The sequence below is a fragment of the Anomaloglossus baeobatrachus genome, chromosome 2 (genome assembly GCF_048569485.1).
Source record: "Anomaloglossus baeobatrachus isolate aAnoBae1 chromosome 2, aAnoBae1.hap1, whole genome shotgun sequence".
Lineage (NCBI taxonomy): Eukaryota > Metazoa > Chordata > Amphibia > Anura > Aromobatidae > Anomaloglossus > Anomaloglossus baeobatrachus.
In genome coordinates this window covers 345326070-345341011 of record NC_134354.1, presented here as the reverse complement: position 1 = coordinate 345341011, position 14942 = coordinate 345326070, and the positions used below count along the sequence as shown (strand labels likewise).

At 45.3% G+C, this 14942-nt stretch overlaps 1 long non-coding RNA gene across 1 annotated transcript in view; it reads right to left on the bottom strand.

The window, feature by feature from the left end:
- Positions 1–8470: 8470 nt before the first annotated feature.
- Positions 8471–14942, bottom strand: part of LOC142291441 (uncharacterized) — a 26763-nt gene continuing 20291 nt past the window's right edge. Inside the window, exon 2 of the long non-coding RNA XR_012750482.1 lies at positions 8471–8633. This is a non-coding gene — a long non-coding RNA (uncharacterized LOC142291441). The remainder of the gene's footprint in view (positions 8634–14942) is intronic.

Below are 14942 nucleotides of genomic sequence, written 5' to 3'. Positions count from 1 at the left end.
CACAAAGTTTCAGCACTGTTTGCTATAAAAATAGCGTAGCAAAATGGCAGGAGGGTAGAAGGCAGAGGTGGTGGAACTTGCTTGGCACCAGTGGGACACTAAGTTACTATAGCAGACCCTTTGTGGCAAAAGTGGGCAGGTGGGTACAGTGGCCGGATTCTGTGGGTCAGTGGACAGGAAAGGAACACTAAATTAGTATTCCAGACACTTTTAGGATGGCAGAAAAAGTGTCAGCTCCTTGAGCAAATAAAATAGCGCTCCAAAAAAGACAGGTGGGTACAGTGCCCGGGTTCTGTGGGTACCAGGACAGGAAAGGAAAACTAAGTTACTATTCCAGACACTTTTAGGATGGCAGCAAAAGTGTTAGCTCTTTGGGCAAATAAAATTGGGTGGCAAAAGTGGGCAGGTGGTTACAGTGCCTGGGTTCTGTGGGTCAGTAGACAGGAAAGGAACAGTAACTTAGTATTCCAGACACTTTTAGGATGGCAGAAAAAGTGTCAGCTCTTTGGGCAAATAAAATTGCGTAGCAAAAGTGGGCAGGTGGGTACAGTGCCCGGGTTCTGTGGGTCAGTGGACAGGAAAGGAAATCTAAGTTACTATTCCAGACACTTTTAGGATGCTAGCAAAAGTGTCAGCTCTTTGGGCAAATAAAATTGCATGGCAAAAGTGGGCGGGTGGGTATAGTGCCCGGGTTCTGTGGGTACCAGGACTGGAAAGGAAAACTAAGTTACTATTCCAGACACTTTTAGGATGGCAGAAAAAGTGTCAGCTCTTTGGGTAAATAAAATTGCGTGGCAAAAATGGGCAGGTGGGTACAGTGCCCGGGTTCTGTGGGTCAGTGGACAGGAAAGGAACACTAACTTAGTATTCCAGACACTTTTAGGATGGCAGCAAAAGTGTCAGCTCTTTGGGGATATAAAATTGTGTGGCAAAAGTGGGCAGGTGGGTACAGTGCCCGGCTTCTGTGGGTACCAGGACAGGAAAGGAAGCCTCACTTTCTATCCCTCCTAATGATGAAATGCAGCAAGGAATTCCCTGAGCTTAGGTACACAGACGCTGTTATCTGAAGCTGTATACAGCGTTTCCACGGACCTGCCTGTCAGCTATGTCTCTGAGCGCCTGGAAATCAGCCCTGAAAAGGGCTGAAAAAAACTGCAGTCCCTAATCTGTAGAGCGCTGTGTGTATAGCGTACACAGCAGGAGCGGCAGCAGGAGCAGCGTGAGTAGTGACTGTGACCCACACGCAGAAAGCAGATAATGGCTGCGTGAGGGAAAATGGCCGTATTTATAAGGAAAGGACATATGACATTCACAGCCTATGACACATGCCCTTGCTTGTCTGGCAAAAAGTACACTTAGCTGTGTGTGTGTCTGTGATTGGCTGACATACTGGCCTGCCCCACTGCACGTGCGCTTAGGGAGAAAAAAAAAATGGCGATCGGCATTATCTTAGCACTCAGCTGCAGCACAGATCTAAACCGCGTCTCCCCCGCACACTATACGCTGAAATTTGATAATAGTGGGAATCACAGTGACTCACACTATTACAGTGAAAAGCCAGCTAGTAAATAGCTAGGCTTTTTGCTGATCAAACCGTTCTCGAACGTAACTCGAGCTATCGAGCTTTTAGCAAAAAGCTCGAGTTCGATCTCGAGCACCTCCCAAAATCACTCGATCATGAAATTGGCGAACCTCGAACATCGCTCATCTCTAGTCACCATACACAAAATAGATGATAAATGTCTGATGATTTGGGATTCCACCATTGGGACCACAACCAATTAAAAAACAAAAACGTGAGCCCTGATGTCTTGTTACCCCTCTCTGAAATGTAAATGAATCTTGCTGCTATGTCTGTTTATGGACCTGATGGTGATAGTAAAGTACTGTACTCAGCTGCCTTTGTCACATAGCACTGAACAGAGCAGCAATGGTCATGTGTGAACATTGCAGCGCCAATCAATTCGATCTCATGTGTGAACAGTGCGGCGCCATTCAATACCATCTCATGTGTAAATAGTGCGGCGCCATTCAATTCAATCTCATGTGTAAACAGTGCAGCGCCATTCAATTCCATCTCATGTGTAAACAGTGCGGCGCCATTCAATTCCATCTCATGTGTGAACATTGCAGCGCCATTCAAATCCATCTCATGTGTAAACAGTGCGGCGCCATTCAATTCCATCTCATGTGTGAACAGTGCGGCACTATTCAATTCCATCTCATGTGTGAACAGTGCGCACACAGACTCCACACCGTCTGCCATGTGCCAAACAACAGACTCCATTAAAAAACCATGTAGCCTGTCAAACACATGTCAAACACACCCATGGGCAGGGTATGTAGGTGGCCAGATCAAATGAACTATAATACAAACAAGTGGCACTAGAAGTACTACAACGGACCTTCAGGCTTCCACCACTCCTGTGGTAAATACCAGCCATTAACAATGTAGCTGGTCATCAAGAGAATGCCAAGAGTGTGCAAAGCAGTAATCAAAGCAAAAGGTGGCTACTTTGAAGAATCTAGAATATAAGACATATTATCAGTTGTTTCACAATTTTTTGTTAAGTATTTCATTCCACGTGTGGTAATTCATAGTTTTGATGCCTTCAATGTGAATCTACAATTATCAGAGTCATGAAAATAAAGAAAACTCTTTGAATGAGAAGGTGTGTCGAAACTCTTGGTCTGTACTATATATACACACACACACACACACACACATTATATATATATATATATATATATATATATATATATATATATATATATATATATATATATATATATATATATATATATATATATATTACTACAGACCAAAAGTATATATACTGTGTATATATATATATATACACACATAATTAGAGAAATAGAGAGGAAATATAGTGAGTAGGCAAAATGGGTGAGTATATAAAAATACTTTATTTTATTTATTTTCAAATCTTCATTAAAAAATCCATAAAAAAAATTGTAAATATGCAGCATAAACAGTCTGACAAGAGGTGAACCTGCTTAACGTGACAACGCATTACGGCTTTCTGAAAATAAAGTATTTTTATATATTCACCCATTTTGTCTGCTCACTGGATTTCCTCTCCATTCTTCTGATTGCATTGGGTGGGACTCACACCCTTATCTGGAGCAAGCTGCTGATACATTGACTCAACAGCATCAGCTATTACAATGGTAAACTGGCTACATCTGTTTTATTATAGATTTTAATTGTTTTATTTTCAAGGGGGGTGATTTGAACTTGTGTTTTTTTGATTTTTTTCATATTATTAAAAACTTTTTCTTATTAGTTTTACTAGTTTCCTTTGTTAGTGATTTTACTGGTCCCCTTAGGGGACTTGAAGCCTGCACTGTCTGATTGCTTTTTCTGTACAGAGCCACGCTGATGCACAAATTATAATTTCCTGTGAATGTTAGCGCTCAGTCAGCGTTTACAGGGAGTCATGACATTAACGGGGTTCATCATATGACCCCCTCACTGTCATGACAACCCATTGGCACCCCGTGATCGTGATATTGATGGGAATGGCGTGATCCCCGCCGGCATGTGTTAGATCGCGCTGCCAGAGTTTGACAGCAAAATCTAACGGGTTAACAGGTGGAGGTGGATCTCTGATCCACTCACACATGTTGGTTGATCAGATCAGCTGACGTGTGGGGAAAGATGTGGGCTCAACGTGTGAGCCCACATCAAAGGGAGGAACACAACCAATGACATACCTATCTATAAGTCACTTATCATGAAGGGGTTAATGTTATGGCATGGACTACCTTTTGACAGGTACTTGTGGCTCAATTATTTTTAGGATCAGGATTGGCCCCAGGAGAAAACCTCCAACGATTAGTATGTGATGGTGTCTCGGGCGGGGGCTCAGGCCATGGCAGGGGAGGCTACCCGAGGTGCACGGATCCGGGATCGTGGCTGTGGTTCGAGTGGCAGTCGGATCCGGGGCTCGTGCAGCAGCCCGCCGCCCACAACTGTATAAAAGGGAGTTATTTACAGGGGGAAAGTTTGTCAGTGACACCACTCGTGGGTTGCGGTGATGATTGGTGGCACCGCCGCTGCCTTGGTTTGTGGCGCCTGGGACTGATGGAGCGGGGCAGCAGGATGATATCCCCTCGACAGGTAGTGGAGGTGTTGTCCCGGGGAACAGGTGTAGGTGGAGCGGAATGCTGGGGCACAGTCTGCAGGCTGGACCGAATGTTACCGGTGTACTCACAGTTTTTGAATAAAGGTACTTTCACACTTCTATTTTTTTTTTTTTTGGCGCAATCCGCTGTCTTGGGAATCAGCGGAATCCATTAACGGATTCCGCTGTTTCCCATAGGCTTGCATTGATGACGGATTGTGCCAAAAGTACCTGCGTTGCTTCCGTTGGCCGACGCTCCGATGCTTCCGCCGAGCGGAAGCAACGCTGAATGTAACGTTATTTGCTTGCGTCAAAATGACGCCGACCAGCGGATTCTGTTGCTTCTGTTAAAATTTATAATTGCTCCCTATGGTAGCGGATTCCGATGCAAATTGCTTTACAACGGAATCCACTGCTGGATTCCGCTAATTTCTACTGAGCATGCCCAGAATTAAAAACATAAAAAAAAAAAAAAAAAAAACAGAGCCGTCGCATTCCGTTAGACGGATGCCTAACGGACGCAACGGGTCTGTTATTTCACAGGAATCAGCTAACGTATTCCTGTGAAATAACGGATCTATTGCATCCGTTGACACCACAAAAATAACGGATGCGTCAAAACGGCACAGCAACGGACCCAGCGGATTTCGCCCAACGGAAGTGTGAAACTAGCCTAAGTCACACAGAGTCCAAGTAGTAACCAAGTGCCGGATACCGGTAGCCTCCGGAGGAGTGTGCTCGGGTCCCGCACACTGGTGAACAGAACAGGGGCCCTTCCTCCTGCACTCTAGTTTGGTGTCTCGTGTATTGACTAGTCCGCATGGAACGGGAAAAGTCCACTCCCGGTGTCTTTGCTGTGGGAGCTGTGGCCGGCGAGCTTTCACCCTTGGGATTTTTGCAGGCACTTGCAGATGCCCTATCCCTCGCGTTGGGCTTCTGTCTCGCTCTATCTGGGCTACCAGTGGGACAAGACGTGGAATCTTGTCCCCTGCTGGTTAATCGGTAAGGTGCTTGAAGCTATCCTCGCCCTGGGGTCCAGGTACCCCGACTGTGCACAACCTCCGGACCAGATTCCCGCTGTCGGCACCGGAGGGCTACAACCCTGCCCCGGTCCACTTAAGGTCTCCGGCGACCGGATCTCCATCGCCTGTGGCCCTGCTCTGCCGTCTACCACCTAGTCAGCTCAGGTAGTCTGGTAGTCCGGGAGCTACAACCCCCGACTACCACTCCACTCCACTCACTTCCTCTGTCCAGAGTCAACTGTTGTGTTCCCTCCCCTGACACCTCAGAACCCCTAGGTGGGCGTCACCATCTGCCTGGCCCCGTCCACTGGTGTGTCCCTATTGTCCTGGGGGGTGACTAGTCTTATGTGGCTGGTGTATGTACCTGTGTGGGGTTGTGTTGGTAGGACAAGGAGGAGAGAGTCCTGCATGTGGAAGATGGATGCAGTCTCCTGTGACAACCTGATTTTGTCAGGGCGTCACAATGGTATATCCTATCTATTTTTAAATATTTGCTTCCATTAGCTCATTGGCATATGTTGTGAGAAGTCCCTGCACTCCAAGTTACTCAAATAGCTAGTCTGATAGGATGACCAAGCCATTTTACAGAAACTTTCAAATGATATACCTTACTCATTGTCCATTTTGCTGAGGTCTTTAATCCCTTCACAACCTTGTGATTTTTCATTTTTTTTCCTCCCCTTCTTTCATGACTCATAGCTTTTCTATATTTTCGGGCTTGTTATTTGTGCGCGCAAACCTCACCAGCGGTCACACTGTGCTCAGGGTGGATGTTAGACTGTATGGACTGCTTCCAGGGATGACGTCCCTTTTGTCACGTGATAGGGGCGTGTTCAAAATACTATCACGTGACAAAAGGGACGTCATCCCTGGAAGCAGCCCATACAGTCTAGCATCCACCCTGAGCACAGTGTGACCGCTGGTGAGGTTTGCGCGCTCACGAGATTATGGGTGGGTACTTGCTGATAACAATCACAGCCCCGCCCATAATCACTTGCCTGCGCACACGTCACCAGCGGTCACACTGCTCAGTCCCCTGAGACTGGCACTGGGCATGAGCGGGGATGGCTGGAGCAGTGGGCGGTGCATCAGATATGGAAAGGAGCGATGGGGGCGGCATACAGGACCAGGAGGCAGAATAATGGACGCCAGAAAGCCCGCCCCCGTGTCACATTTACAGTATCTGAATACAAAAAGGTACCACTTTCTAAAGTCTTTCTTTTGGTCTCAAATGGGGCACAATAATAACAGGGACCTTTCTAGAATGCAGCCCAGGAGCTGCAGAGGGGGAATCTTTTAGGTTTTGGGCGAAATTTCTGCTGACAGGTTCCCTTTAAGCGAAATCTTGTTAACTGGGTTACTCGTTAAGAGAGGTTCCACTGTATAAGTATTATAGAAACGATTCACTTTGTCTCTTGCAGGACCTGTGTGATGTCATACCCATGTGATCAGAAGGGGCGGGGCCTCAGCCAACAAAGCTGCATACCAGGTCACATGGGTATGACATCACACAGGTCCTGCAAGAGACAAAGTGAATCGTTTGTATAATACTTATGCTAATTCTAACAGGTGGAGAGGATAAATATGAACATATGATCTGATCCTCAGCTGCTGTCACTCAATAAGCAGCTAATTTTATAAACTTTACTTTTTTGGATTTCAAAACCTAAACATCCAAGCTGACCACTACAGGTATGTTTGGAATCAGTGGCAAGTGCTCGTGTACATATATTCCGACTAGTGGAGCGCTGAGGACATAGGTTAGTTAAATAACTTTGATTGGCATGTAATGACAGGGGGAAAGAAGAAAAATAACATACAATACCTAAATCTCCACCCTACCTGTCCCTTCCTGACAATGGAGGAATTGTAATTTGATGGACGTCCCCCGTTCATTTACCCCTGAATTCCACTAGTAAGAAGCATCACCACACGTACTCCAAGATGAATTAAAACAAAACATAGAGACAATGGACAGGTAAAGAACTGTTATATTATAGACATTTCAGTTCTCTGCAGGAAATTTACCTACTTTCCCTACATCAATTTTTAAAAGATTAAAAATGCCAGGAAAAAATTCTGCTATTATTAGACATATAAATAGATCACAAAAAAGGAGCGCTTGTATTATGCACTACTCCGTTCCATTTTATCCCAACGCGTTTCACCCCCTCCAATTCAGTAACAATGGAGTATCATCAGGGGATTTTGTAAGGAAGTCAGACCCATTGCTTTGTACACCAATTGCAATTTAAGGCCTCAGAAGAAAATAAACATACATTTGATGAAGCAGCGGCACACTTTTTGATTACCTTCATCGTTTTCGTGACAAGCAAGAGGGTTTGTCCATTCATTATAGTCTAATACGGGAAGTGCCGGCTATCCAGACCTCCTGTTTACTAGGAAACCCCCTTGTGTGACAGACACCTTTACCCAGGGATCTTGTTGTGTCGGGACAGCTGTATACCTGATAAAGGGCCTATGAGGATATGTGAGCATCATCATTTTCCCATGTAGGCTAAATCTAATACTGAACCGTTGTCAGGAAGGGACAGGGATGGTGGAGATTATTGTATCTTATTTTTCTTCTTTCGCCCTGTCGTTACATGCCAAAGTTATTTAACTAACCTATGTCCTCAGCGCTCCACTAGTCGGAATATATGTACACGAGCACTTGGCACTATGTATGTAGTCTATACAAATTTGGTATTCGTGTATTTTATATTTGTATAAATTTTCAATAGATATATATTTTTATAAGGTGTTGTTTGGTCAGGTTGTTTAATAGTTATCACCTTATTAGTTATCTTATATTGGTTTCTATGTAAGGAATCAGCCCGATAGTGCCAGTATAGCACAAGCTTAATTTGAGACCAAATTTACGGGCCACATCACATATAGCCTATGTCTTAATGTGTACTTCCTTGTTTTATCCTTTCCATACCAGTTGTACCTTTTTCCGGATAGATGCAGTCTCTTCGGCGATAGCAGCTACATGATAGTCTCTTTCGCCATGGGACGCATGTGCCGTTTATTATTTTCCCACGGTCTGACCTCTAATAGCCTGTGGCGGAATATCTTTCCTGCGGACTACTAGCCGAGTAAAGAATGTCCCTTAATTCTGTACTAAACACTTCACTTGTTCCCTAGTTCTCGAAAGTTTTACTATTTGACATAAAAGACACAATATAGATTTTAATTATTTTTATCAATAAATTTGTATCAATATTATTTTTTTTATTTATTTATTGAGTCTTCCTACATACTTGTTTTCAGTAATGGACAATACAAACACATGAGTAGTTTTTTCTATTTCATTTAACTTTTATTTCTACACATATTATACTGGATGACTTTCATTTGTCCTTTTTCTCATACTCTTGGGGTGGCACTTTGGGTTTGGTCTCCTTGTCCATTTCACAAGGGTTCAGTCTTCACGTTCCGTTTTTTGTGGGTTTAAACCCTATTGAGTATACAAATGAGATAAAAAAGGGATTTAAATATTTTTTTTATACGATATATCGACATATATAGATTACTTTTTATTTAATTTTTTTTTTTTTTTTACAGATGTGATGTATGATAAAATTAAAAATACAAAATAGTTCATAGTATGTTTAAATGCATCTTTATTACTGCGTTCTGACAACACACCTGATCGGTATTGACTCGCCCCTTTTCTTGAATGTTTTAGTGCACCTCTTTGTTCCTATATATACCTACTGTTTTTGTATAATGTTGGTATATGATTTGTCCTAAGGAAGAAGCCATAAGGCTCTGTGCGCACTAGAAATGTGAAGTTTCTCAAGAAAATTTCTTGAGAAACTTCTGGGAGTGGAAGATTTCCGGACCTCCGGAAAAAATCCGCACCCAATCCGCGGTAAATCCGCATGCGGATTAGCCGCGATTTTCCCGCAGGTTGTTCCCTGCGGATTTTCCAGGCTGTACTGCAGAAATCCGCAGGTTCCTGCGGAAAAGAATTGACATGCTCATTTTCTCAAGAAAATCTTCTCAAGGAAATTTCTTGAGAAAAATCCGCAGTGTGCGCACAGCTATTTTTTTTCTCATAGGATTTGCTGGGAAATATCTGCACAAAGATTGCAGACATTTCTCAAATCCGCGGGTAAAACGGCCTAGTGCGCACATAGCCTAAGGCTTTGAAACACGTTGACAAAATAATTTCTACTGCATGGACCTTTTCTACAGCACCGTGGACTTTTAACCCTTTTCTCTCCAACTTTGTTCTGCATATCCATGTGAGCTCTGCTGCAGCGATACTTACGTCATTATAGTGGTTGTGACTCTCACAACCATGCCAGGTGATTCTAACCTTACAGCAATTTGCTAGCAGTTGTTTTAGGATAAGACCCTATTGGTGCTTATTGTCTCTTCTAGCACTGCTAATTTGAGATTGGTAGATGTTTGACGCATTTGTCTATGCCTAGTGGGCCTGCTGTAGTTTAGCAATTGTACAATCTTGTCCCTCCTGCTTTGTGATCTCACTGGCAGTATTTAAAGGGAACCTGTCAGGTCCAATATGCACCCTGAACCAGGAGCAGTTCTGGATGTATATTGCTAATCCCCGCCTAACCGTCCCTGTATACACTAGCATAGATAAAGAGATCTTTAGAAAAAGTATTTCTAAAGCTTTTTAATCGTATGCCAATGAGCGTGGGCACTAGTCCCAAGGGCGTTATGCACTAGTCCCCAATTAGTCCCCAACTAGCTGCCGTTTTAGCATGTTAGTATGTCCACAGGGGCATGCTAACATGCTATTCAATGCAGTGTTATGAGCAGTGCCGCCATACCTGTGTTCGCTGTCAACGTTCTTCTGAATGGCTGGATACTTCCAGTCATGCACAGTAGAACTCTCTGAACCCGTGACGCTTACACCCGAGTTCATACTGTGCATGACCGGAAGTGCCCGGCGTTCAGAAGCACAATCACAGCAAACACAAGTATGCGCGTCTCCACGGGTGATATTGAATAACATGTTAGTACACTCCTGTTGGCGTGCTGCCATTCTAAGAAGGCAACTAGTCCAGGGATAAATCGCCCTTGTGACTAGTCCCTGTACTCATTAGCATAAGATAAAAGATCTTTTAGGTTAGGCAGGGATTAGCAATATGCACCCAGAACTGCTCGTGGTTCTAAGTGCATATTGGACCTGACAGGTTCCCTTTAATCCGAATTGTATGTATTTTATACAGTGTGTATTGTAATAAAATATACGATAAAGGATTATAATTTTTTGTGAGCGATTCCACTTTTCAGTGTTTGAGAGTCTTTTTACAAATAAATGTGATTTTTACAGCTGGTCATTTTTGTGATCCACTGGGGTTACATTTCCCATTAACACTAAATCCCAAGTCAGTGCCACCTCTCCTGCATTCTTCCTTCCTCATTTCATCCGTGATGCATGGGGTCAGATGTTTGCCAGTAGGGGAGGGAGAGTTTATTGTGAAGTAGGAGAATTCCTGATCACTCCAAAGATTAAACCAAGAAGAGGTAGAAAAGACGACTTAAGGCCTGAAACACACATCCGTGAAACACGTGCGTGTTTGGTCCGTTTCCGTGTATACTGGAGACACGGCCAAATGTGCACCAATGTTATTGTATGATAAAAGCTCCACGTGCGTTTTTGATGCATGTCCGTTTGTCCGTGATCCGTACCTGTGTGCGTTTTGCACGGCAGCATGTCTGTTTTCTGCACGCAACACGCAGCACGGACCCAATGAAAGTCAATGGGTCTGTAAGCACGTCCGAGTGACACGGACGCATCTCTGTTTGCTCCCTGTACGTTTTGTGCTTTTTTCATGTGATGTCGGTTTTTTTTCTTTTTCTGTTTCGTTCTCTCCCTCAGTCCGTCGGTCGGTCTCTATGTCTGTCGGTCGGTCTCTCTGTCTTATCTGTCCCTCTAGCTGTCTGTCGGTCAGTCCCCCCCCTTCTCTCATACTTACTGTTCCCCGATCTCCGGCGCGGCGCTGCACTGCTGTTATAAAAACTTCGGCGGCTTTTACTATTTTGATAAAGCCGGCCGCTCATTAATCAATCTCGTATTCCCTGCTTTACCCGCCCACCGGCGCCTGTGATTGGGTGCAGTGACACAGCTGTCACTCAGCGTGGTGGGCGTGTGTGACTGCAACCAATCAAAGCAGCCGGTAGGCGTATCTATACTGTGCAGTAAAATAAATAAATAATTAAAAAAAAACGGCGTGCGGTCCCCCCTCCATTTTAATATTAGCCAGATAAAGCCATACGGCTGAAGGCTGGTATTCTCAGGATGGGGAGCTCTACGTTATGGGGAGCCCCCCAGCCTAACAATATCAGTCAGCAGCCGCCCAGAATTGCCGCATACATTATATGCGACAGTTCTGGGACTGTACCCGGCTCTTCCCGATTTGCCCTGGTGCGTTGGCAAATCGGGGTAATAAGGAGTTATTGGCAGCCCATAGCTGCCAATAAGTCCTAGATTAATCATGTCAGGCGTCTCCCCGAGATACCTTCCATGATTAATCTGTAAGTGACATTTAAAAAAAACACACACACCCGAAAAAATAATTTATTAGAAATAAAAAACACTAACAAAGTCCCTCATCACCAATTTATTAACCCCGACAAAGCCCTCCATGTCCGGCGTAATCCACGGACCTCCAGCGTCGCTTCCAGCTCTGCTGCATGCAGGTGACAGGAGCAGCAGAATACACCGCCGCTCCTGTCAGCTCCACGCAACAAATGAGGTGAGTAGCGCGATCAGCTGCTGTCAGTCAGGTAACTCGCGGCCACCGCTGGATCCAGCGGTGGCCGCGGGTAACCTCAGTAACAGCTCAGCTGATCGCGCTACTCACCTCAGTTGCTGCGTGGAGCTGACCGGAACGGCGGTGAGTAGCGCGATCAGCTGAGCTGTCACTGAGGTTACCCGCGGCCACCGCTGCATCCAGGTAACCTCAGTGACCGCTCAGCTGATCGCGCTATTGCCTTCATTAGCTGCGTGGAGGTGACAGGAGCAGCGGTGTATTCTGCTGCTCCTGTCACCTGCATGCAGCAGAGCTGGATGCGACGCTGGAGGTCCGTGGATTACGCCGGACATGGAGGGCTTTGTCGGGGTTAATAAATTGGTGATGAGGGACTTTGTTAGTGTTTTTTATTTCTAATAAAAGGATTTTTCGGGGGTGTGTGTTTTTTAACTGTAATTTACAGATTAATCATGGAAGGTATCTCGGGGAGACGCCTGACATGATTAATCCACGACTTATTGGCAGCTATGGGCTGCCAATAACTCCTTATTACCCCGATTTGCCAACGCACCAGGCAAATCGGGAAGAGCCGGGTACTGTCCCAGAACTGTCGCATATAATGTATGCGGCCATTCTGGGCGGCTGCTGACTGATATTGTTAGGCTGGGGGGCTCCCCATAACGTAGAGCTCCCCATCCTGAGAATACCAGCCTTCAGCCGTATGGCTTTATCTGGCTGGTATTAAATTTGGGGGGAACCGCACGCCGTTTTTTTTAATTATTTATTTATTGCTATACTCCATAGTGACACGCCCACCGGCTGCTGTGATTGGGTGCAGTGAGACACCTGTCACTCAGCGTGGGGGCGTGTCTCACTGCAACCAATCATAGGCGCCGGTGGGCGGAGAAAGCAGGGAATACGAAATTGTTTAATGAGCAGCCGGCTTTTTCAAATTAGAAAAAGCCGCCGGAGCAGTGTGAATGCCGTGCAGCGCCGGTGATCGGTGAGTATGAGAGAGGGGGGGACACTTCAGTCACTCGGGGGATTAGCGGTCACCGGTGTATTCTTCACAGGTGACCACTAATCAGTACACGGCACAGACAGAGCCGCGGCATGACAATGAAGTCGGGTGAAGTTCACCCGAGTTCATTCTCATCGCGCTACTCTGTCTGCTGTCTGCCGACATGTAGTAAACGACATTTTGCATCAGACACGGATATTGCACACGGACAACACAAACACATGTCAGTTAAGTTTCACACGCACACACGGACATTTCACACGCACATACGGCTAGCATACGGGATACATACGCAGGCCACACATACCATAAAAACGGACCTAAAAAACGGAAAACTGACCCGAAAAACGGCCCGTTTTACACGGACGTGGTTTTCACGGATGTGTGTTTTAGGCCTAAGGCAGAGTTGCCACTGCAGGCTTCTGCCTATCCCATCAGAGAACAAATTTATTATACCTCATGGAAATGGTCAGCTAGTCAGGAGAAATAAATACCCTGTTTACCCGAAAATAAGACACTGTCTTATATTTTGTTTTGCCCTGAAAAAAGCACTATGTCTTATTTTCAGGGGGTGTCTTATTCTCAAGGAGACATGGTTGGGGGTAAGTTTACCCCCCACAAAAAGCAGACCTCCCCATCCCAGGATCGTCATACTTACCAGCCCAGGGCGTCTGTATGGCTCCCAGATCCTTCTGTGATCTCCCATCAGGTACGCTGCACGCTTCCCCTGCGTCTGGCTAACATCAGATCACACACACACACACACTTCTCCCTGTGATCTCCCTGCAGCTGTGCTCCCCTGAGTCTGGCTGACATCAGATTACACACACACACACATCAGATTACACACACACACACACACACACACACACGCGCGCACACACCCACACCAGATTACACACACACACACACCCACACCAGATTACACACACACACACCCACACCAGATTACACACACATACACACACCCACACCAGATTACACACACACACCCACACACACACACACCAGATTACACACACACACACCCACCAGATTACACACACACACACACACACACACCAGATTACACACACACACACACACACACACACACACACACCAGATTACACACACACACACCAGATTACACACACACACACCAGATTACACACACACACCAGATTACACACACACACACCAGATTACACACACACACACACCAGATTACACACACACCAGATGATTACACACACACACCAGATTACACACACACCAGATGATTACACACACACACACACCAGATGATTACACACACACACACACACCAGATTACACACACACACACACCAGATTACACACACACCAGATGATTACACACACACACACACACACACACCAGATTATACACACACACACACACACACACACACACCAGATTACACACACACACACACACACACCAGATTACACACACCAGATTACACACACACACACACACCAGATTACACACACACACACACACCAGATTATACACACACACACACACACACACACCAGATTACACACACACACACACACACACACCAGATTACACACACACACACCAGATTACACACACACACACACACCAGATTACACACACACACACACACACACACCAGATTACACACACACACACACCAGATTACACACACACACACCAGATTACACACACACACACCAGATTACACACACACACACCAGATTACACACACACACACACACACACACACCAGATTACACACACACACACCAGATTACACACACACACACACACACACACCAGATTACACACACACACACCAGATTACACACACACACACACACACCAGATTACACACACACAAACACACCAGATTACACACACACAAACACACCAGATTACACACACACACACCAGATTACACACACACACACACACACCAGATTACACACACACACACACCAGATTACACACACACACACCAGATTACACACACACACACCAGATTAC